Source organism: Aegilops tauschii, chromosome 7, assembly GCF_002575655.3.
Source record: "Aegilops tauschii subsp. strangulata cultivar AL8/78 chromosome 7, Aet v6.0, whole genome shotgun sequence".
NCBI lineage: Eukaryota > Viridiplantae > Streptophyta > Magnoliopsida > Poales > Poaceae > Aegilops > Aegilops tauschii.
In genome coordinates, this window is record NC_053041.3 from 172330657 (window position 1) to 172357440 (window position 26784).

Consider the following 26784-nt stretch of genomic DNA (forward strand, 5'->3'; position numbering starts at 1 on the left):
TCAGAAAAACGCGACGAATCCGAATACGTGGTCCGTTTACCTGTCAGATGCCTCTAACTATCTGAACATGGAACATTCCCCCTCCGGTCATTTGTCTGACATAGGTCCGGAACCGGGAATACCTTCCCGGTTGAATTCCCCCTTCACTTGTATCGTGCAGCACTACGTTAGAACACTCCTAGCGCCGCGTATTACCATGTTATGCATTTTGATGCTTTGTTTGCTTTATATTTATTGTTTCTTCCCCCTCTTCTCTCCGGTAGACCCCGAGACCGATGTTGCCCCTGTGATCGACTACGTCGACGACGACACTTCTTCCTTTTCAGAAGAGCTTCCAGGCAAGCCCCCCTTTGATTATCCCGATATCGCCCATTCCATTCTCTCATGCTTGCATTAGATTTTGCTACTGTTATTGTTTGCTCCTATTCTGATGTATAGCCTACTTTTGTAACCTACTCATTGTACCTTACCTGCTTATCTTAAACTGCTTAGTATAGGTTGGTTAGTGATCCATCAGTGACCCCCACCTTGTCCCAGTTGCCCCGCTTTAGGTTCGATGACTCGATCAACGTGATCGATGTCCAGGCCCCAACACCGCACATCACCCCCCTAGTTGTACGACTCTACAGAGTTACTATCGAGTGCCGACGGTGACACCTCATACATCACTCCTGATGAGATCTCTGTAGTGTAGCTATTTGGTCGTGATCATCGAGGGTGATTTCCTCCTTAACCACTTCTGATACGACTCTATCGTGCAGCCCCTCAAGTGTGAACCTCGAGGGTGGTTCCTCTTACGTTCACCTTAATGATTACATCGAGTGGAATCCACCGAGGGTGGTTCCTTAGGGTTCCCCTTGGTGTTAGACACACAGTTACTATGGTTACTACGACTTTACACTGAACCATGTTACTAAAGACGGGTCGGCCCTGAGGGGTACCCGCGCGAGCTTAATTGCGAGTGATGTGGAGTCGGGTTAACCTGGAAGGTGCCCGCGAGATACTTATGAGGCGTGGCCGGGCATTCTTAGCCCTTGCCGCAAGTCCTCGAGACGGGGCGACGGGGTCACATCGATCGTGAGTCTCTGCTCGTTACCGCGTGCTCCTAATCCACTACGATTTGGATATTTGATCCGAGGGGCCTCTGGCCTGATAGCACTAACCATCACATGGGCATAGTATGGGCGTTCTGTGTCGTATACATCAGCCGAAGCTTAATAGACGTCAGCGACTGAGCGGCGCGCGCTGGGTTGGACTGGTAAGCACCTGCCTTTTTAAGGAGGTAGCTAGGTCTGCTCACCGGCCGCCCACGCAACGTGCAGGAGTTCCCGGGGCGATGGCCCATGACCCCTGGGGGCATAGGTTTAGTTCGGCGCGCTGACCTCTCTATTTAGCCTAGGTCGGGTTGCAGCGTATCGTTTGGCCGAGGCCAGGCATGACCCAGGAAAGTGTGTCCGGCCGGAGTTAATCGAGCGGACACTTGGAGTTGTATCCCGATCGATACAACTAGAACTGGATGCTTGAGGTGATAACTGGATAGTATGGCTCTGGGATTGCTTTCTCGCAGGGAGTCGAGAAAGGATCTCTGGCCGAGGTTGATAACACTACTACTACTACTACTTTATTTTATGCTAGTCCCCTTCTCTTTTGGCATTCTGCAGTCCAGTCCACAGATACGGCCCATTTCATTGATATCGATGCATATGTAGTGTAGATCCTTGCTTGCGAGTACTTTGGATGAATACTCACGGTTGCTTTGCTCCCCCTTTTGCCCCTTTCTTCTTCTTTTCGGTTGATGCAACCAGATGTCGGAACCCAGGAGCCAGATGCCACCGCGATGCCTACTACTACGTGGAGACCGCCGACGACCAGGAGTAGTTAGGAGGCTCCCAGGAAGGAGGCCTTGCCTTTTCGATCGTAGATGCTTTTGTGCTGGCCTTCTTGAGGCAAACTAGTTTGACTTATGTCTGTACTCAGATATTGTTGCTTCCGCTGACTCTTGTGTTTTCGAGCTTATGTATTCGAGCCCTCGAGGCCCCTGGCTTGTAATATAAAGCTTGTATTATTTTAATTTGTGTCTAGGGTTGTGTTGTGATATCTTCCCGTGAGTCCCTGATCTTGATCGTACACATTTGCGTGTATGATTGAACCGGGGGCGTCACAAGTTGGTATCAGAGCCGACTACCTGTAGGATTCCCTTTTCCAACTCCTTGGCCGAAGTTGAGTCTAGAAACCGAAATCTATTTTACTAACTTGGCTGTGTGGCTTACGAGCCCACATCGCCAATTGGGTGGTATTAGGATCTTTTGTTCCTCGACTATACTTTGGGACTCTGATCTCTCTTCTATTCGGGTTAAAATGGATTTACTAACGTCGACACTTAGGTTCTCGGACCCACTTCCTCCCGGAGAGCCCCGACATTACCGATGATCGCTTGCTGTACCAGAAGATTCTGCAGATACTCTCCGATGTTTTCCCGAGACCCTTGTGACCTCCGCCTTTGAAATTCCCTACCACCGTTATATTCATATGGATAACGACTTACGCGTGTCGTTCATACAATCATTCGCAATTGCTCTTGATGATTACAAGTTACCCCAACACTTTGTTGTTCCGAGAATCCTTGTGCTTCTGCTTTGCAGCTTCTTTCACACTGCGGATAATTCCTCACACTTATCAGGGATTCGTTCATCCCTAGTTGATCATGTGCTTCGCAACATCATTCCCATTGTTAATCGATCTTCTGAAATTTCTCTGCACCCCTTTTGCTCTTGAAATTCATGCATGTTGGCATTATGGATAGTTCCATATGTCAAGTAATCCTCATTGACATTCCTTGCTACTACTATTTTGAATCCCTTGAATCAATATGCTGCCCATGTTCGTGATCATCAGTTGAATCCTAGAATTCATCCTTCCGACTCAGACATCATTTTGAGCAGGAGCTGGTTCTCGACCAATCCATTTGCCGTCGAGTGTACCCCTAAGTCTATTCAACTTATCCATCCTTAATCAGAGTGTTCACTTCCGATCCATTGATTTGGAAATCACAATTCCTTTGCATTTGAGCTTTGAATTAGTCAGTTGTTTCTATAATCTGATCTCCTTGCATTCTTTCTTCTTTTGGTTGGGTACCGATGCTCACATCAGATCCCTTGTCGACCACCACATCCTTTGTTGGATCATTATCCGACACTGCCCCTCGTATTTAATCACCTTGTGAGTTCTTCCCTGATACATAATGCCTTTGGTAAATTTTATCCTCTCCTTTGGTCAACCATGCTCTACCTTTGAGCTTGTGTTAGTTACTCTTTAAGTTTGTGGTATATGTTCCTAAGATACCCCGATGGGTTGAATCTATGCCTTCCTTAATCTGTGTGAACCAGAAGAGTTTTCACAAGTTATACTATTCTGGTGTTTTGCCAGATATAATTTCAACACTACAACTTCATCGAAAGCGAGAAGTGAATGGAAGGTTATGCATTGAAGAAGTGGGAGTCGACCTTGAACTTTGTGTTCATGCCCATGGACCCGATGTGGAACTTATCATGGAAGCTTCTTGTAATAATAACTTTTTCCTTGATATAATATCATCTGGTATCGGTGAATTGATCCTTCTCAACCGTTGATCCGACCATGATTGTTCTTCTTTGGTCCCATTTCTTGGACAAGTTAAACCACTTGTCTTCTGCAGGTCAATACGCCTGCCCAACCTCTATTATGATCTACCTTCGAGTATTACCCCTGGTATCTCGAGGATATCATGCCATTGCACTACATCTTATGATCTTTTGATGGAGTACTACCTTACCCTGTCTTTGTCACTTCAAGGGTTCTGGGTTGTTTGCCAATCGAGAACACCGATAAGTGAATCGATTCCGCACTCCGATTCTATAACTCTAAGTAATTTTCATTGCTTACGAGTTTAATAATCCTTCAAGTCATTCCTAGCCTGACCGGCTATATTTTTATCGTGTCAACTTTTAACTGTGCTACCTGGTCCTTATGCCCGGAGCAACTTCCGACGATGAGCTAAGCTTACGTCGATCTTCCTCATCTTATCATTTCACCTCGAATAACAAGCTTGACTTCGAGCTTGTGTCGAATCCGTGGTTCTCATAGCCTTTCACCTCATCCTTCCTTTTCAGCTCGATGGCATCTTCATAGAGTCTCTCGACAAAATTTGTCATGATCACCGTCAACACTTTGGCTTCTTCAGAGATGTCAATTGAATTCATGGCTAGAAATACCATCCTTGCCTCTCGATGATTTGTGTCAGCATCGACAACATTCTTGTCTTCCCCCCAACACAAACTTGTTCATATTAATTTCGGGAATACATCCTTTTTGACATGTCGATGGATTGCTACTGAACCCATCGTCCACCTCCTCATCTTTTCCCTGATAAAATAGCATGATATGTTCTAAAAATTCTGATGGATCCTTTGTGTTCCCAAGGTCCGACCTTTACCTGATAACCATGACAATGCTATCCCAAAGCATGATTGTGGTACTCCGAACCTCTTTAAAAACATTTGGAGGCGCAATGCTAAATGTTTCTTGATCACTTATCCAAACACTGTTGTATGGGTAACGTCATGAATTTCCTCTCCCCTTTACCTAAAAGGTAATCTACTACCTTGTCATGGATTTCATCCTCTGCTTGTCCTTGGGAATAATATACTCCTGATATTTGTGTTTAAACACATTTTCCTTTCCATTGTTATGATTAAATTAATAATCACATTTTCCTTTCCCTTGTTTTGTTTAAACCTTTCTTGTGATCTATATGATCTAAGCAGTAATATTATTCTGCTTAAATAAACATCTTGGTGTACAACTCTTACAGTAAAACCATGTTACTATTGTTGTTGACATTATGGTAACCACCGATGGACGAGAACTTTGCCTAATGGTCCGCCTCGTTCCAACGAGCAGGAAAATGGTTCTCTTCGTCCCTCGCCCTTGGTACCAACGTTGATGCCAACATAACTGACAGGCTATCCTATGACATGCCTTGCTATCATATCCGTGCAAGATGTCGCCGTTGTTCCTACTCTGAACACACAAGGTGGGCCCATAACCCACAGTTCCACAGGATCGAAACCTGACTCTCCTGTACAACCTTGATTCCGAAATATTCTTTGCACTTGTCTTCTTATGTAATTCATGAGCTAACTTCCTCACCATGATTCACTCCGGTATCAGAGGCAACATTATTCCTCATTGCTTTGAACCCCTTCTTCACCTGTTATAGGCATCAGCTTGATGCCTACCTGGTTGAAACTTGTTGAACCTCCTTATAGCACTCTCGATTTGTTGGGAATCGTAGCATAATTTAAAATTTTCCTACGCTCACCAAGATGCATCTATGGAGTCTACTAGCAACGAGGGGAAAGGAGTGCATCTACATACCCTTGTAGATCGCGAGCGGAAGCGTTCCAATGAACGTGGATGACGGAGTCGTACTCGCCGTGATCCAAATCACCGATGACCGAGTGCCGAACGGACGGCACCTCCGCGTTCAACACACGTACGGTGCAGCGACGTCTCCTCCTTCTTCATCCAGCAAGGGGGAAGGAGAGGTTGATGGAGATCCAGCAGCACGACGGCGTGGTGGTGGATGTAGCGGGTCTCGGCAGGGCTTCGCTAAGCTTCTGCGAGAGAGAGAGAGGTGTTGCAGGGGAGGAGGGAGGCGCCCAAGGCTGTTGTGTTGCTGCCCTCCCTCCCCCCTTTATATAGGCCCCTGGGGGGTGCGCCAGCCCCAAGAGATGGGATCTCAAGGGGGGCGGCGGCCACAAGGGGGGGAAGGGGTTGCCTTGCCCCCCAAGGCAAGGGGGAACTCCCCCCCTAGGGTTCCCAACCCTAGGCGCATGGGGGGAGGCCCAAGGGGGGCGCCCCAGCCCACTAGGGGCTGGTTCCCTTCCACTTTCAGCCCACGGGGCCCTCCGGGACAGGTGGCCCCACCCGGTGGACCCCCGGGACCCTTCCGGTGGTCCCGGTACAATACCGATAACCCCCGAAACTTTCCCGGTGGCCGAAACTGGACTTCCTATATATAATTCTTCACCTCCGGACCATTCCAGAACCTCTCGTGATGTCCGGGATCTCATCCGGGACTCCGAACAACTTTCGGGTTTCCGCATACATATATCTCTACAACCCTAGCGTCACCGGACCTTAAGTGTGTAGACCCTACGGGTTCGGGAGGCATGCAGACATGACCGAGACGCCTCTCTGGTCAATAACCAACAGCGGGATCTGGATACCCATGTTGGCTCCCACATGTTCCACGATGATCTCATCGGATGAACCACGGTGTCGAGGATTCAATCAATCCCGTATGCAATTCCCTTTGTCAATCGGTATGTTACTTGCCCGAGATTCGATCGTCGGTATCCCAATACCTTGTTCAATCTCGTTACCGGCAAGTCTCTTTACTCGTACCGCAATGCATGATCCCGTGACTAACGCCTTAGTCACATTGAGCTCATTATGATGATGCATTACCGAGTGGGCCCAGAGATACCTCTCCGTCACACGGAGTGACAAATCCCAGTCTCGATCCTTGCCAACCCAACAGACACTTTCGGAGATACCCGTAGTGCACCTTTATAGTCACCCAGTTACGTTGTGACGTTTGGCACACCCAAAGCACTCCTACGGTATCCGGGAGTTGCATGATTTCATGGTCTAAGGAAAAGATACTTGACATTGGAAAAGCTCTAGCAAACAAAACTACACGATCTTTTATGCTATGCTTAGGATTGGGTCTTGTCCATCACATCATTCTCCTAATGATGTGATCCCGTTATCAATGACATCCAATGTCCATAGTCAGGAAACCATGACTATCTGTTGATCAACGAGCTAGTCAACTAGAGGCTTACTAGGGACACTTTGTGGTCTATGTATTCACACATGTATTACGATTTCCGGACAATACAATTATAGCATGAATAATAGACTATTATCATGAACAAAGAAATATAATAATAACCATTTATTATTGCCTCTAGGGCATATTTCCAACACGATTTGTTTCTTGGTGCTTCTAAAATCTCCTTCCTTGAGATAATTACCGGATGCCAATCCTTTCAACCTCCGTCCTTATGGTTTTTTTGTTCTTTATACCCTATTCGTAAGTATGGTGAAGTTTCTGAAGAAAGGTTGACGACTTCATCATGATGCCTGCTACCTCTTGAGCACTGTGTTGGTTTTCCCTTGAAGAGGAAAGGGTGATGCAGTAAAGTAGCGTAAGTATTTCCCTCAGTTTTTGAGAACCAAGGTATCAATCCAGTAGGAGATCACGCTCGAGAACCTCGCAACCAACGCGATAAAGGGGTTGTCAATCCCTTCACGGTCACTTACGAGAGTGAGATCTGATGATATGATAAGATAATATTTTTGGTTTTTTTATGATAAAGAGGAATAAAGATGCAAAGTAAAATAAATGGCAATAGAAATAGCTAAGTGTTGGAAGATTAATATGATGGAAGATAGACCTGGGGGCCATAGGTTTCACTAGTGGCTTCTCTCAAGAGCATAAGTATTACGTTGGGTAAACGAATTACTATCGAGCAATTGATAGAATTGAGCATAGTTATGAGAATATCTAGGCATGATCATGTATATAGGCATCACGTCCGTGACAGGTAGACCGAAACGATTCTGCATCTACTACTATTACTCCACACATCTTCCGCTATCCAGCATGCATCTAGAGTATTAAGTTCATAAGAACAGAGTAATGCTTTAAGTAAGATGACATGATGTAGAGGGATAAACTCATGCAATATGATATAAACCCCATCTTTTTATCCTCGATGGCAACAATACAATACGTGCCTTGCTGCCCCTGCTGTCACTGGGAAAGGACACCGCAAGATTGAACCCAAAGCTAAGCACTTCTCCCATTGCAAGAAAGATCAATCTAGTAGGCCAAACCAAACTGATAATTCGAAGAGACTTGCAAAGATAACCAATCATACATAAAAGAATTCAGAGGAGATTCAAATATTATTCATAGATAAACTTGATCATAAACCCACAATTCATCGGATCTCGACAAACACACCACAAAAGAAGATTACATTGAATAGATCTCCAAGAAGATCGAGGAGAACTTTGTATTGAGATCCAAAGAGAGAAAAGAAGCCATCTAGCTAATAACTATGGACCCGAAGCTCTGAGGTAAACTACTCACACATCATTGGAGAGGCTATGGTGTTGATGTAGAAGCCCTCCGTGATCAATGCCCCCTCCGACGGAGCGCTGGAAAAGGCCCCAAGATGGGATCTCACGGGTACAGAAGGTTGCGGCGGTGGAAATAGGGTTTTGGCTCCGTATCTGATGTTTCCAGGGTATATGGGTATATATAGGAGGAAGAAGTACGTCGGTGGAGCAACAAGGGGCCCACGAGGGTGGAGGGCGCGCCTGGGGGAGGTGGGTGCGCCCCCTGCCTCGTGCCTCCCTCGTTGATTGCTTTACGTAGACTCCAAGTCCTCTGGATCACATTTGTTCCGAAAATCACGTTCCCGAAGGTTTCATTCCGTTTGGACTCCGTTTGATATCCTTTTCCTTCGAAACACTAAAATAGGCAAAAAACAACAATTTGGGCTGGGCCTCCGGTTAATAGGTTAGTCCCAAAAATAATATAAAAGTGTATAATAAAGCCCATTAAACATCCAAAACAGAATATAATATAGCATGGAACAATAAAAAATTATAGATACGTTGGAGACGTATCAATGCCCTCATGTAGTGAATTGAAGACATCAATGTTATGGATCAACCTCTTCGATGAGAGCAGCAAGAAAAGAAGATATGTTAGAATTTCGTAACAAATCCTTTTCCCCTTACTCCACCTCTTAAATCTTGGGACGACATTTCTTGTAGTGGAGGAGATTTGTAACACCCCCAGTGTCATGCTACAGTAACCCTCTGTGATTAAGCTAATCATTTTTCCAAACAGTGCTTAATCACCTTTGTTCAATATCCCATTTGAAATTCTAGTCAATTCAAATTCAAGTGAAGTTTGAAGTCGCTCAAAAGTTGCTGGAAAAATGTCCATCATTTGTCAAAAATTCCATAACAATTATTTGTTAAGGAACACAACATCGCTTTTGTGCAAAGAGAGCATTATCAATTATAACATCACCAATTCAGCATTTTTTAATGTTATCCTATTTATGAAAAATACCAAATGAATTCTTCTGGTCTCCAAAATATTTGTGGCACTGTCTAAGATCACCAGGGAATAAAAGGGGCACTTCCCATATTTTTCTAAGTAAGTAGCATGCCCAATATTTTCTTACCCATCTCTGTTTATTGAATAAAAAAATAGAAAAACTAAAAGAAAAAGAAGAGGTGAGAGAGAGCGCCCCCTTGCCTCCCCTGGGCCTCGGCCCACCCAAGCCGGCCCAGCACTTGCCTCCCCCCGGTCGCCTTCTCCCTCTCATGTGCAACCGACCGGGTGCACGGCCAAGCGCGCTCCCGCCGCACCACCTCGCCGTCGACGAGGGGGATAAGGATCCCCTCGACGCCTCGGGCTCCCCTCCCACTTGCCCTGCCACCCCACTCGCCTGCTCACTTCCCCTCGCCCACTCCGCCTCTACCTCTCCCCACCAAATCCTCCTCACCCAAATCCACCATGGCCACCACCGCAATCGCCATGGCCGACACCGTCTACGCGCTCTCCGCCGTCCCCTTCACCTAGGACCGCGCCAAGGGCTCCGCCATCGTCCTCTCCTTCACCCACGACCAGTCCCTCGAGCTCGGCGCCCCTGCATCGACGCCGATGCCAGCTTCTTCTTCCTCGGCAGCCACCGGCGTTCCTCTGCGATTCCGGCGCCCTGCTGCTCCTAACCTTCCAACGAGCCACCGTGCGCTCCTACGTAAGCTCCCCGACCTTTCCCCTATGCTATCGCCGTCGATCTCGCCCCCTAGTTGCCGTCGCCATTGGTGCTGCCCCGCCGCCATGGTGAAGCTCATCGCAGTGGCCACCGTTGCGGCAGCTCGCGTCCGAGCTCGTTGCCGAGCAACGAGCTCGTGAGGTTCCTAGGAGCCCAATGCGCACGCGCATGCATTTCCCCGAGCCCGCTAGCGCCGTTTACGTCCATGCCCGAACACCACCGCCGCCACGGCTTGTCGCTGGCGCCACTCCGGCCATCCCCGCCCCTGCTGCTTGCTCCATCAGATGCGCCGCATCGCCAGCTAGCTGTAGCCGCAAACCGCAGGCGTTTTGGTGCCCTATAGCGCCTGCGCGGTGAAGTTCCACCGTCGGTTGGGTCGTCGCCGGCGTAACTCCGGCGGCGCTGACGTGTCTGGCGTCATTAAGCGCTAATGACGCTAATTAGGATAGCCTGGTGAGAATGACAACCGGGCCCCACCGTTAAGTAAACTCTGTTTAATTTTCTGGTAGGATTAGATTAATAACTGTGGGCCCACGCGTCAGCTTTGACTTTGCTGACGTGGCCTTTGACTAGGCCCAGCCGTCAGTGACTGCGGCCAGATGACATGTGGGCCCCTTCGACTTTGTTGACCAGTCAACGGGTCAACGTTGACTACTGGCTGGGCAGTCAACGGGGCCCATTGTCAGCTTCTATGCTGCTTTGCTGTGTATACTTTGTGTATGCACGTAGCAATTTAATCTTTATTTTCGAATTAGTATTAATTCAAGAAAATGTCTAAAACCTTTGAAATTTAATAGAAAATAAACCGTAAGTCGGATGAAAATGTTTTCTCCGTGAAAGTTGCTCAGAAAAACATGACGAATCCGAATACGTGGTTCGTTTACTTGTCAGATGCCTCTAACTATCTGAACATGGATTATTCCCCCTCCGGTCATTTGTCTGACACAGGTCCGAAACCGGGAATACCTTCCCGGTTGAATTCCCCGTTCACCTGTATCGTGTAGCACTGCGTTAGAACACCCATAGCGCCACATATTACCATGTTATGCATTTTGATGCTTTGTTTGCTTTATATTTATTGTTTCTTCCCCCTCTTCTCTCCGGTAGACCCCGAGACCGATGCTGCCCCTATGATTGACTACGTCGACGACGACACTTCTTCCTTTTCAGCAGAGCTTTCAGGCAAGCCCCCCTTTGATTATCCCGATATCGCCCATTCCATTCTCTCATGCTTGCATTAGATTTTGCTATTGTTATTGTTTGCTCCTATTCTGATGTATAGCCTGCTTTTGTAACCTGCTCATTGTACCTTACCTGCTTATCTTAAACTGCTTAGTATAGGTTGGTTAGTGATCCATCAGTGACCCCCCACCTTGTCCCAGTTGCCCCGCTTTAGGTTCGATGACTCGATCAACGTGATCGACGTCCAGGCCCCGACACCGCACGTCACCCCCCTAGTTGTACGACTCTGCAGAGTTACTATCGAGTGTCGAGGGTGACACCTCATACATCACTCCTGATGAGATCTCTGTAGTGTAGCTATTCGGTTGTGGTCATCGAGGGTGATTTCCTCCTTAACCACTTCCGATACGACTCTGTCGTGCAGCCCCTCAAGTGTGAACCTCGAGGGTGGTTCCTCTTACGTTCACCTTGATGATTACATCGAGTGGAATCCAACGAGGGTGGTTCCTCAGGGTTCCCCTTGGTGTTAGACACACAGTTACTATGGTTACTATGACTTTACACTGAACCATGTTACTAAAGATGGGTCGGCCCTGAGGGGTACCCGCGCGAGCTTAATTGCGAGTGATGTGGAGTCGGGTTGACCTGGAAGGTGCCCGCGAGATACTTACGAGGCGTGGCCGGGCATTCTTAGTCCTTGCCGCAAGTCCTCGAGACGGGGCGACGGGGTCACATCGATCGTGAGTCTCTGGTTGTTACCGCGTGCTCCTAATCCACTAGGATTTGGATATTTGATCCAAGGGGCCTCTGGCCTGATAGCACTAACCATCACGTGGGCATAGTATGGGCGTTCTGCGTCGTATACATCAGCCGAAGCTTAATAGACGTCAGCGACTGAGCGGCGCGCGCCGGGTTGGACTGGTAAGCACCTGCCTTTTTTAAGGAGGTAGCTAGGTCTGCTCACCGGCTGCCCACACAACATGCAGGAGTTCTCGGGGCGATGGCCCATGACCCCTGGGGGCATAGGTTTAGTCCGGCGTGTTGACCTCTCTATTTAGCCTAGGTCGGGTTGCAGGGTATCATTTGGCCGAGGCCGGGCATGACCCAGGAAAGTGTGTCCGGCCGGAGTTAATCGAGCGTGGTGGGTAAGTTGGTGCACCCCTGCAGGGAAGAGAACATCTATCGATGGCCTGTCCTACGGTAAGGTACACTTTTAGTTGTATCCCGATCGATACAACTAGAACTGGATGCTTGAGGTGGTAACTGGATAGTATGGCTCTGGGATTGCTTTGTCGCAGGGAGTCGAGAAAGGATCTCTAGCCGAGGTTGATAACACTACTACTACTTTACTTGCGAGTACTTTGGATGAATACTCACGGTTGCTTTGCTCCCCCTTTCCCCCTTTCTTCTTATTTCCGGTTGATGCAACCAGATGTCGGAGCCCAGGAGCCAGATGCCACCGCCGATGCCTACTACTACGTGGAGACCGCCGACGACCAGGAGTAGTTAGGAGGCTCCCAGGCAAGAGGCCTTGCCTTTTCGATCATAGATGCTTTTGTGCTGGCCTTCTTAAGGCAAACTTGTTCGATTTATGTCTGTACTCAGATATTGTTGCTTCCGCTGACTCTTGTGTTTTCGAGCTTATGTATTCGAGCCCTCGAGGCCCCTGGCTTGTAATATAAAGCTTGTATTATTTTAATTTGTGTCTAGAGTTGTGTTGTGATATCTTCCCATGAGTTCCTGATCTTGATCGTACACATTTGCATGTATGATTAGTGTACGATTGAATCGGGGGCGTCACAGTTAACTAGCTAGGTTAACTAACTAGGTTAATTAGGTTCCTTAGGTTAACTAGGTTGGCTAGGTTAGAGCAAAATTTTAGTTTAGTGCAAAAATTTAGTTAGGGCAGTAGGGTTTAGAGCAAAAATTTAGTTAGAGCAGCAGGGTTTAACTAGGGTAATAGGGTTTAATTATGGTTTTTGTTTTCATAGATGTTATTTTAAAAGAACAAAATGAAGAAAATGTTGCAGCAGTGCTACTAGTAGTATATAGTGGTACTAGTAGATGTTAATTAGGTTAGGGCAGTATTGGTACTAGTAGATGTTAATTAGATGTTTTTTTAGTTAGGGCAGTAGGATTTTACTAGGTTGATTAGGTTAGTAGTGCTGCTAGTAGTAGTGGTATAGTAGGTTAATTAGCTGAAGTTAAATGAATGACCTAAATGAATGAAATTAGTAGTTAACTGATTTTTTTTCATTTCATAATTATAGAGCACAAAAGTTAACTGAATTTTCTTCTATTAGTACTTAACTGAATTTTCTTCTATACTTAGTTTTTGAATTAGATGTTAATTAGGGCAGTAGGGTTTAGTTTAGAGAAAAAAATCAATATAAAAACATAAATTTCTATTAGTGCTGCAAGTCGAGTAGGTTCTTAATTTTTAGTGATTTTTTATTATGACAGAAATTTAGGACATAATTTGAATTGAGTTCTAGGGTTCATAATTTGAAATTTAGGACAAAAATTGAGTTCTGGGGTTCATAATTTATATTAGGACATAATTTTTATTAGGACAACAATTTAGGACAGAAATATGTAAAGGTTCTAGGTTTCTAGGGTTCATCCATCTATATTTGGTTTTTGAATTGAGTTTGAGAGAGCATGATATTTGTGTAGATTTTCTTGAAGTGTCAAACACTAGGAGATTCAAATTTGAAGTGGTCATGTTATATGCGAATTCCTCAATAGTGTTTGCTCATGTATATCTACTATTGTAGTTGCTCATGTACATGTTCTTAAGTGGTCCTATTATATGCAACATTGAAGTGGTTCGATTGTGCCAAGTGGCCTTTTGTTGTTTGCAGGGAATGATTTCGAGTGGCCTATGTTTTGCTGAAATGTTGATTCATTTCCGTTCCAGCAAATTTCAGGTGCTCGATTTGTCCACTTTGTAGCAAAGGTCATGCCAAAATTTTCTGTGAATTTCGGCATGTGCTACAAACTAGGACATATCGAGTGCTCGGGATTTGTCGCAATGGGAATGAATCAACGTTCCTGCAAAACATAGCCCTTTTTTATGTCATTATTCATTTTATTAGTTCTAGAATTAATTTACTAAATTTAATCGTAGGAAACATGGGTAGCAACGATGAAAGATAGGGTTCTGGTGATTGAAACGTCTACAAGGCGGCACACGTCTATTTGAACTATCTCGAGGAGCAACAGTTGTTGCAGTGCCCACCTGTCACATCCGAGACCGAGACCGGCGTTGAGACCAACACCGACACCGAGACCAGCACCGAGACCGGCACCGAGACTAGCGAATTAGCCGGTATAGAACCAAAAGCGAAGAGGATACGGCGCCCAAACTAGCTCAACACTACTAGACTGGTGGTCACTGAGGTGGACCCCGGCAATTTTGAGCCAAAAGAGCCCGCGGAAGCGCGCATGTGCTACGGTAATCAAATAGGCTGCATCCTACGGGGAACCTCCACCATCAACGATGAGAAATTAAAGAAGATACCAAATAAGGAGCACTCCCTCCTAACGAAGTTGCACCAGGGATTCTTGTTCCCCGGCCGGGATGAAAAAAAATACTCATCCAGATAAAGACCCGACAATGAAGAAGATAAACAGACGCGCCATGGGCAAGTTTAGCGGCACACTGTCCGCCTGGAAAGTAACGGTGAAACATTGGATCATCGTCAAAAAGGAACCCTACACCGAGATTGTAAAGGATAATCCGACAATTACGGAAGAGCAGTTTGAAATATTCAAGAAGGTTTGTGTTGCCGAAGTTGCCAAAGAAAAACCGGAGTACATGAAGGGGCTTCAAGAGAGGAACATGGGGTGCCACCACCTCGGAAGCCGTGGTTACGCGGGGAAGAGGCCCATATGGGTCAAGGAGGATGCGGAACGCGAAGGCAAATATAATAAAGAAGAGACCCGGGGGCCGTAGATTTCACCAGTGGCTTCTCTCGAGAAAAATAGCATAGGTGGGTAAACAAATTACTGTTGGGCAATTGATAGAACTTCAAATAATCAAGATGATATCCGGGCAATGATCATTATATAGGCATCACGTCCAAGATTAGTAGACCGACTCCTGCCTGCATCTACTACTCTACTACTATAACTCCACACATTGACCGCTATCCAACATGCATCTAGTGTATTAAGTTCATGGAGAAACTTAGTAATGCAATAAGAACGATGACATGATGTAGACAAGATCTATTTATGTAGACATAGACCCCATCTTGTTGTCCTTAATAGCAACGATACATACGTGTCGGTTCCCCTTCTGTCACCGGGATCAAGCACCGTAAGATCGAACCCATCACAAAGCACCTCTTCCAATGGCAAGAAAAATCGATCTAGTTGGCCTAACTAACCAAAGATTCGAAGAAGAAATACGAGGCTATAAGTAATCATGCATATAAGAGATCAAAAGACTCAAACAACTTTCATGGATAAAAACATAGATCTAGTCATAAACTCAAAGTTCATCGGATCCCAACAAACACACCGCAAAAAGAGTTACATCAAATAGATCTCCAAAAGACCATTGTATTGAGAATCAAAAGAGAGATAGGAAGCCATCTAGCTACTAACTACGGACCCGTAGGTCTACAATGAACTACTCACGCATCATCGGAGAGGCACCAATGAGGATGATGAACCCCTCCATGAGGGTCTCTAGATTGGATCTGGTGGTTCTGGAACTTGCGGCGGCTGGAATAGATTTTCCTCGACTCCCCTAGGGTTTCTGGAATATTGGGGTATTTATAGAGCAAAGAGGCGGTGCAGGAGGCCACCGAGGTGGGCACAACCCACCTGGGCGCGCCCTGGTGGGTTGTACTCCCCTCGGAGCTCCCCTCAGGTACTTTCTTGGTCGAACAGGTGTCTTCTGGTCCAGAAAAAATCACCAAAAAGTTTCGTTGTGTTTGGACTCTGTTTGGTATTGATTTTCTGCGAAGTAAAAAACAAGCAAAAAATAACAGCTTGGGCACTATGTCAATAGGTTAGTCCCAAAAAATGATATAAAGTTGCTATAAAATGATTGTAAAACACCCAAGAATGATAATATAACAACATGAAACAATCAAAAGTTATAGATACGTTGGAGACGTATTAACACTCGGTCGTCCTATGGACGCGTGCACGGCGTCAGAGACGTCGCCTCGTGGAGCACCGAGGATAGAAAGGAAAGACGGAGGTTAAATGAAGAAAAATCGACAAGAAGGTTGAGATTGTGGTTGATAAGAAATCAGCTGAGATAGTCAAAGCAGCGGTAGCTACCGCAAGAGAGGAAATGGCGGCTTCGTATAGTGTCTTGATTCCGGCTATCGTCAGTTGGACCAAGCAAAATCCAGATAAAGAGGCAATTGACTTTCCCCTTTGCAACTTCTTCGGGAGTAGCTCGTTTAGTGCACCTGCTCCTGCACCTGCTCATAGCAGCCCGTCCTCCGTCTCTGGCGTGCTCGACGGGGCTTTGTCTTTGGCTGAGCTCGACACCCTCACGATACCTGTCACATCGGCCCTCTTCAATATATGTATAATCTCCCGTTTCCGTTGCCTTTTGGATGTCTCACATCGCATACATGTCTTTGGAGGCCGACGTAACCCCGTGCACCATACTGTACACCATCAGCGGCCAGAAGGTGGATGCGGGAAAGGCAACGATAGTGAAGCCGAAGGGAGAATTGTTCCACAGCTGGCCGATCCCCCTGACGTCTTCAAGGTTTCCATGGCAAGTGTCAAACCGCGCCACGAGAATTTGGCTCCTCCGGTAGCACTAGGGGGAGATGACGAGACCCCGCGGCGGCTTGGCGATTGCAAGAGTTGGGTCCTGTTGTGGCCGAAGAGTCTGCTTCATCTGGAGGCGGCCGGGAGCACACCCACGACCACGCAGCCTCAGCAACCAACACCCCACCTACCCAATTAGCGCCACCTGTCGTGTCGGGTGATAGCGGATGGCGTGAGGAAGAGGCTCCATTAGTAGCTGATGACGCTGCCACCGTCGAAGAAGCAATGCATGATGCCATCGACGAGGATGATGATGACCCTCTCAATACCGGCGCTTATGACGACGGAGGATTGTTGGCTCAGCAGTATGAGTACTCAGGGTTCGAGCATGATGAGTTGGTGCCTGAATTGCCGGAGGATCAACATATTATAGGCTCACTTCCAGTAGCACAGAAGCATAGGAAGAGACCGAGGAAAGGCAAAGCTGCTTCTATGAGCCAGCCGCCTCCGCAGCCTCAGGTTGAAGACCGTATACCTATCATAGGTGCGGTGAAATACCATATCCCCGGTGATCCGATCCTACCTAAGGCAGCGGTAGAGGCCATATACAACGATCTAAGGAGACTTCATGACTATGTGTTGCAGAGAGAGAAAAACCTGATTGCCTTAGAAAATCCAGGATACCCGCTCTACATGGTTAACGTGCCCCCGCAAAGGTTGTACATCGACACATTCCCCGCGGAAAACTTCTTCCTTCGATTCGATTACATCTTCGACATGTTTCACTTGAAAAAGTTGGATTTTACATTTGTCCGCCTTTTGCCTTGTACATGAACTACATCATCAGAGATTGAGCAAATACCTTATATCTGTGTCACTGACCCGTACTTCATTGATAACACACAAGTATAGGGGATCGCAACAGTTTTTGAGGGTATAGTATTCAACCCAAATTTATTGATTCGACACAACGGGATCCAAAGAATATTCTCAAGTATTAGCAACTGAGTTGTCAATTCAACCACACCTGAAAGACTTAATATCTGCAACAAAATATTTAGTAGCAAAGTAGTATGGAAGTAGCGGTAATGGTGGCAAAAGTAACAGTAGCAATTTTGTAACAATTGTAACAGTGGCAACGGAAAAGTAATTGAGCAAAGATCAATATGTGAAAAGCTTGTAGGCAATGGATCAATGATGGATAATTATGTCGGATGGCATTCATCATGCAACAGTTATAACATAGGGTGACACAGAACTAGCTCCAATTCATCAATGTAATGTAGGCATGTATTCTGAATATAGTCATACGTGCTTATGGAAAAGAACTTGCATGACATATTTTGTCCTACCCTCCCGTGGCAGCGGGGTCCTATTGGAAACTAAGGGATATTAAGGCCTCCTTTTAATAGAGTACCGGACCAAGGCATTAGCACTTAGTGAATACATGAACTCCTCAAACTACGGTCATCACCGGGAGTGGTCCCGACTATTGTCACTCCAGGGCTGCCGGATCATAACACGTAGTAGGTGACTATTGACTTGCAAGATAGGATTAAGAACACAAATATATTCATGAACACATAATAGGTTCAGATCTGAAATCATGGCACTCGGGCCCTAGTGACAAGCATTAAGCATAGCAAAGTCATAGCAACATCAATCTTAGAACATAGTGGATACTAGGGATCAAACCCTAACAAAACTAACTCGATTACATGGTAAATCTCATCCAACCCATCACCGTCCAGCAAGCCTACGATGGGATTACTCACACACGGCGGTGAGCATCATGAAATTGGTGATGGAGGATGGTTGATGATGACGATGGCGGCGGATTCCCCTCTCCGGAGCCCCGAACGGACTCTAGATCTGCCCTCCCGAGGAAGAACATGGCTTGGTGGCAGCTCCGTATCGTAAAACACGATGAATCCTTCTCCCTCATTTTTTTCTCCCCGAATGTGAATATATGGAGTTGGAGTTGAGGCCGGTGGAGGTCTAGGGGGCCCGCAAGGTCGGAGGGCGCGCCCAGGGGGGTAGGGCGCGCCCCCACCCTTGTGGCCAGGGTGTGGGCCCCCTTCGGTTGATTCTTTTGCCAATATTTTTTATTAATTCCAAAACTTATCTCCGTGAAGTTTCAGGTCATTCCGAGAACTTTTTATTCTGCACAAAAATAACACCATGGCAATTCTGCTAAAAATAGCGCAGTCCGGGTTAGTTCTATTCAAATCATGCAAGTTAGAGTCCCAAACAAGGGCAAAAGAGTTTGGAAAAGTAGATACGACGGAGACGTATCAACTCCCCCAAGCTTAACCCATTGCTTGTCCCCAAGCAATTCAGTTGACAAACTGAAAGTGATAAAGAAAAACTTTTACAAACTTTGTTTGATCTTGTTGTTGCAAATATGTAAAGCCAGCATTCAAGTTTTTAGCGTAGATCATGAACTAACCATATTCACAATAATATTTAAGTCTCATATTTACTCATATCAATGGCATAATCAACTAGCGAGCAATAATAATAAATCTCGGATACCAACACTTTCTCAAAACAATCATGATATGATATAACAAGATGGTATCTTGCTAGCCTTTTCTGAGACCGCAAAACATAAATGCAGAGCACCTCTGAAGTTCAAGGACTGAGTAGACATTGTAATTCATGATAAAAGAGATCCAGTCATAGTCATACTCAATATAAATTAATAACAATGCATACAAATGACAGTGGTGCTCTCTAACTGGTGCTTTTTATAAGAGAATGATGACTCGATGTTCGCACACGAACACGTCACCGTGTACCTCCAACGCCGAGAGTGATGTACCGCAGCTCACGTCGAAGGAGACCCGTCCGGAAGCGCAGTACGCAAGCAATCCGGCGGGCGCTTTTGTAGACCCGAAGCCCCACACGCCCGGGAGGGACCACGTCCGGGCGCGCGGCGGCTATGGGCTGCCCTAGGTCGACCTGATTGCCCCTAGGGCCTCGAGGTTCGTCGCCCTGCAATGAAGAAGAACGAACAAAGAACGAGGAAGAAGAAGAACAAGGGAGAAAGATAAAAGTAAAGGTAAAAGTGATAGATGATAGATCGATTGTGTGTTGTTCAATCGGCCGTCACCCCTTGGGTATATAAGAGGTGGCTGGACTTCCCGTGCAAGGAAAAGACTTGGATTCACGTCCAAAACCCTAGTCAAATTCAGATTGGTTTTGTCCGAACTTTCCAAAACTGTTCGGTTTAAACTGGTTGCACATTGCGGGTCCTTTTTGTGGTAGTAAACGACCTCGGATGAAAACGAGTCCAAAAGCAATCTTGACCGCTTCGACGAGGCGAACAACTTTAATGTTGAACGTTGTTTAATCAGAGGTCATCTTGAGGGTCAAATCACTCACGCAAAACAGACTATTATTCGCGCTACCCATCAGACAGGGTGTCTGATGGGGCGCGTCATTTTCTGCCTCCTGACAGAGTTGCATTCCGATGGCTCTAACTTTTGCATACAAACTCGGATTGGAACTTTTTTATATCAAAATCGATCGTTTCGACGAGACGAAGACAATCCATGTAGATCATTTTTCCATAAGAGGCAGTCTTGAGGGCGTAATAAGCCGAATAGTGTTCTGAATACAAAATCTCAGTATTTCGAACACAACTTCGGCCTTCGAGATGAGATCGGATGGCGATGGCCCAAACTTCAAAGATGTTCATATCAACAATACGGAACTCTTTGATGTAGATCACTTCTCCATTTGAGGTTATCTTAAATAAGTTATTGACCGTGCCAAAATCTGGTGTCAACACGTGCCCCCCTGTTTTTCGGCAAAGCTTGTGTGCCGAAAAATAACTTGCACATAGCTTGCTCTCTAAGGACGATGTCAACACTCCATTGGCCATTTTGCATATTCTTAGGACGATAATTCTATATCGGCCATTGCTTGCTTGAACCTCTTGATGCAAACTTGGGTGAAAATTTCTCAACTTCTATAACAATCCGGTGATAAGGTTCCATAGATGAAAACCATCCTCCGAACCATATTGTTCACCCTTTCGCTAGGATTTTGCAGATAATCAAGAATGAACTTCCTCCAGTCCTTACTTCGCCTGCATAAAAGTTTCATTAGTGGCCGAAGTGGTGGGCTTTGGTTCGGCCTTACCTATGTTGACAAGACCTAGCATCGGCTATTGATAGAAATGCAATACACCATGGTTAACATAGTAGCTGGATGCTTGTTGTGCCAACTCTTTTGAATTGTCATGTCTAGATATATGAACAATTTTAAAGCAACCCAAGGTAAATCTTGCATCTAGACATACCAAAAGATAAACTATAAGTGATTCATCAAAACGTTGATAAACCCTTGGATATTTGTTGCACTACTAATAACGAATCACTGGAAGCCTCAATATGTATAGCACCTATAGCAAGGCAAATCTCCAATCTGAATAACAATGCATATTCGGCTTTGATTATTGTGCAAAAATATTTTAAGCGGCATGAGGCTTGACAAAATAGCTACATATGGAGATAAATAAACAACACCAACACCTTGGCCATTGCTACAAATTTAACCATCAATATATAATCTCCATGGTACTAGAGAGATCAAGCTAAAATCAATATTATGCATGATGTCAATATGCTGCTCAATAATAAACTCAACCATGATTTGGCCTTACGTAAATTCTGAAAACTAATAAGCCAAAGCACACCCAATCAAAACATAAGTTCACTTTGCAATTTTGGTGAATTGGTCTATGCATAATATCTTCAATGGCATCAATTTGACAAATTCCTTTGCAAGCACTTATCTCAATCTCTACTCAAACTAAGGACGATGTTAGAATACCACACCGGCCATTCTTAGATATATTCTTAGGGCGATAGATAAGTATCGGCCATTACCATGAGGTCCATGTAGAATTCACCCACCAAAGTATGTATAGCCGAAATAAACAAATGAAATAGCAATAAAATATTTCAACCCCTTTGTATTAGCAACAAAAATGTAACTAACCAAATGTATAGTGATTTGGTAATACCCTATCATGATATAGAAAATTATGTTGCATCCATGGATCAAAATAAATCCATGTAGGGTAATTGATCATACCTATGGATGAATTCCATGGCAAAGGCATCAATGGCATGGTTGAAGAAAATGGATGAAGTGCTAACCGAAGATTTTGATGTTGTGATGCACACCTTCGGCTTAATTGTTTGTTGCTTCCATTCTTCTCTTTCTTCACTTTTATTGTACTTATTGCAATAGAAGCATGCACATCCTTTTTGTTATGATTGACCCTCTTGGGAACCCATGCCATGTTCTTCTGTCTCAGCTCTTGTGCACTAAGATTTTGTAATTCCCTCTTTTGCCAATACGATAAACCGATTGGGCATCTCGGCTGTGATTCTGTTTTGACCTTGTGCACTCTCAACTTCTTTTCTTCAGATTTGGCACTTTGACTCTCAATAATTGGTTGCTTCGTCTCATTGCCTTTAGTAGCCAATGTCAACACTTTAACTGGCTCTTTTTCATTTGAGATCAAATCTGAAGTTGCACTCTTACGACCATCTCTTTTAACACGGTAAACTTGCTTGACCACCTCTTTCTTCTTCCTTGAGCTCGACCGATTCCTTATGATTGAAACGGTCTTTGACGCGTGATTGTTCAAATGTTGATCTTCTTGGAGCTGCATAGTATTGGTGAGATGGTCTAAAATAAGATGGAGAATGTGCCCTTGTATCATACTTGTCCCATGATGAATATGGATCTATATGAGCATAGGGAGGCATCCACGACATTGGCGTTGGCGGCCCAAAATAAGGATATGAATATGTTGCATTAAAATTCTCACTTTGCCAATACTGATCCTCATATTTGCGCCTTGGGGGTGATCTTGGTTTCTTTGCATTATTTGGCCGATAAGCATTCTTCTCTTCACTCTTCTTTTGATATTTATCCAATAGTTTAGCGAAGGTGATTTTTGATCTCTTACACTTGCGCTTATTTCGGCCTTTGTTTTCTTTTGGTTTGCTTTCATCGATCATTGGATTTGCTTGCTGCCCCCCAGTCCTTTGCGTCTCCATTGTAGCTTCGATAGAACTCATGCCTTCAACAATATTTTCATTGTGCTCTTGAACAACTTCTTTACTTGAAAGCTTGATCCCATCACCTGTAGTTTTTACCTTCTCATCTTTAAAGGAATCGTCCTGAAGCAGCCAATTCAAAAACTTTTTTCCATTAGGAGCAATCGAAATAGACTGGTCATCCCTTGGTGTTTCAACAAATCTCAATCGTCCTTTCTCAATGGCCGATTTGACTGTTTGATGAAACATGTCGCAATCCTTAAAATTATGTTTGAACGAATGATGAAACCTACAATACATTCGTCCTTGGATTGATGGCTCGACATGGTGATCAATAATTCTAATATAATTATTCATCAACAACAAATCAAAGATTTGATCACACATGTTTAAATTGAAGGTAATTTTTTATTTTCTAGCCGATCTTGCTGTGAGAACGGCTTTGTAGTTAAGCAAATGAATGGTTCAGATTTTGTATCATCCCATTCGGCTATGAATTTTATTTTGCATTCTTTTACCGATGTCTTTGAAAAACAAATTATACTATCATCGGTTTTCTCAACAGAGTATAACCTTGGCTTTAAATTTCTAAAATCAAAATAGTTAGAACATACATGTCTCAATTGAGACCATGCATAAGCCAAGTATGAAGCAAGCAAAGCTACCCAATTAGATATGAACTTTAAATAAAGCAATGGGAAAAGCTTTGGCTGCAATAATAAGTCACCAGCGGTCTCTTTGAATGGTACAATGTATTGACCGATATGCGTAGTAACAATTGTATTGCTAACAAGTAAATTTCCCTTCATCATTGGTCTTTCAAAATTACTTATAAGATTTTTTTCTAATACATGCATCAACAATAAAGTTGCGACCAAATCTGAAAATAGGTAAATCACTTGCTAGACATACCTCTTTGAATATGTTGGGAGAGCATGATGGTGGTGTAATTTGAATGATACTTTGTTCCGTTTTCAGTTGGCTCCCCAACGCCTTGGCATCCTCTTTTTCTTCAATAGATTCGGCACACATAATATTTGATTCGGCTTTTTCAATAACCGAATTTTCATTGTTACCTGAGTCAATACTTTTATCTTTTTGTATTTGCAAGGCTTCTCGCTCTTGTCTAATTTTAGCCCACATCTCAGCTTGGCGAGCTTTAAATGTTTTCATCTCAATTTCCATCCACTCCTCATGAGATTGCCCCCAATACTTTGAGACTTTTCCAGCAATGAGGTGCTGAAACTTTGCAACTGTTTAGGGGGTGCACTGGATGGTACAACACTGGACGAATGCATCATTTGCACAACTCTAGCTTTTACTGCAGCAAAATCATGAGGCTTCCCGCCTTCTATTAGTTCCTTTCGAATGGAGTTGCACAAATCCCAAGAGAATGTAAGCTTGTTCTCAACTACCCAGTCTGGATATGGTTGCGCCCCGATGCTTTTAGACTCTTTGGGCAATGAGATGTTGCCGAAATTTTGTAATTGTGTAGGGGGAACATGACATGCCACGGCAGTGGGTGAAGGCATTTCTGCTCCTGCAGAAGTTTCACTTATTCGGCCATGACCGTGAAGGTACGGGGCCGAATTATGGACATCAACAGTTGCGTATGGTGCCAAAAAATTAGTAGCATGAGGTGTAGCGTATGATGTTTGAGGGTAATTGGCCGAATAACTAGTAGTAGCATGGCCAATTCCCCTATCCACCGACATGTTTGGATTAAGATGTTGCAAGTTAGTTGCCGATGAATAAAAAGGTGAAACACTTTGTTGCATGGCATTGGAAATTCTGACATGAGGTGTTTCAAATTTATTAACCGAACTCACCATGTTGTTCATCGGCATAACGATTTGTGGGGTTGCCGATGCATGGGAGTTGGGATACATATGGTGCATGTTACTAGTATCATAAGAAGTTGAAGCATGTAAATTACTTTGAATCGGCCTATGCACATAATTAGATGCATGATTGAACAAACTAGGGCTGGCCGATAGAGTATACTCATTGAACGATCTAGTAACACCATATGAATTATTTGCATCTACAGTAGGGAATTGGGTATTCATATTACCTTTGTAGATTGCAAACCCTAGATGACGATCTCTTCGTAGCAAGAACGAGCAGGAGACCGTTCAAAGTTTTGGCCCCCAGCGAGTCGCCAAAAAGTGTGTTCGCACACGAACACGTCACCGTGTACCTCCAACGCCGAGGGTGATGCACCGCAGCTCACGTCGAAGGAGACCCGTCCGGAAGCGCGGTACGCAAGCAATCCGGCGGGCGCTTTTGTAGACCCGAAGCCCCACACGCCCGGGAGGGCCCCGTCAGGGCGCGCGGCGGCTATGGGCTGCCCTAGGTCGACCTGATCGCCCCTAGGGCCTCGAGGTTCGTCGCCCTGCAATGAAGAAGAACGAACGAAGAACGAGGAAGAAGAAGAACAAGGGAGAGAGATAAAAGTAAAGGTAAAAGTGGTAGATGATAGATCGATTGTGTGTTGTTCAATCGGCCGTCACCCCTTAGGTATATAAGAGGCGGCTGGACTTCCCGTGCAAGGAAAATACTTGGATTCACGTCCATAACCCTAGTCAAATTCGGATTGGTTTTGTCCGAACTTTCCAAAACTGTTCGGTTTAAACTGGCTGCACATTGCGGGTCCTTTTTGTGGTAGTAAACAACCTCGGATGAAAACAAGTCCAAAAGAAATCTTGACTGCTTCGACGAGGTGAACAACTTTCATGTTGAACATTATTTGATCAGAGGTCATCTTGAGGGTCAAATAACTCGCGCAAAATAGGCTATTATTCGCGCTACCCATCACACAAAGTGTGATGGGGCGCGTCATTTTCTGCCTCCTGACAGAGTTGTATTCCGATGGCTCTAACTTTTGCATACGGACTTGGATTGGAACGATTTTTATATCAAAATCGATCGTTTCAACGAGACGAAGATAATCCATGTAGATCATTTTTCCATACGAGGCAGTCTTGGGGGCGTAATAAGCCGAATAGTGTTCTGAATACAAAATCTCAGTATTTCGAATACAACTTCGGCTTTCGAGATGAGATCGGATGGCGATGGCCCAAACTTCAAAAATGTTCATATCAACAATACTGAACTCTTTGATGTAGATCACTTCTCCATTTGAGGTCATCTTAAATAAGTTCTTGACCGTGCCAAAATCTGGTGTCAACACTCAACAATAAAAGTAAATAGATAGGCCCTTTGTAGAGGGAAGCAGGGATTTGCAGAGGTGCTAGAGCTCGAGTTTTGAAATAGAGGTAAAAAATATTTTGAACAACATGCTTTCATTGTCAACATAAGAACCAAGAGATCTCGGTATTTTCCATGCTACATACATTATAGGCGGTTCCCAAACAGAATTGTAAAGTTTATACTACCACACCACCAACAAGCACACTCCACGGCTGGTCCGAAACAACGGGTACCGTCCAACTAACAACAATCCTAGGGGAGTTTTTTTGCAATTATTTTGATTTGTTTTGAGCATGGGACTGGGCATCCCAGTTACTAGCCATTTTCTCGTGAATGATGAGGGAGTCCACTCATCGTGAGAATAACCCACCTAGCATGGAAGATATTGACAGCCCTAGTTGGCACATGAGCGATTCGAGCATACAAAACCGATTATCATTTGAAGGTTTAGAGTTTGGCACATGCAAATTTACTTGAAATGGCAGTAAATACCGCATATAGGTAGGTATGGTGGACTCATATGGAACAACTTTGGGGTTTATGGAAGTGGATGCACAAGCAGTATTCCCGCTTAGTACAAGTGAAGGCTAGAAAGAGACTGGGAAGCGACCAACTAGAGAGCGACAACAGTCATAAACATAAAT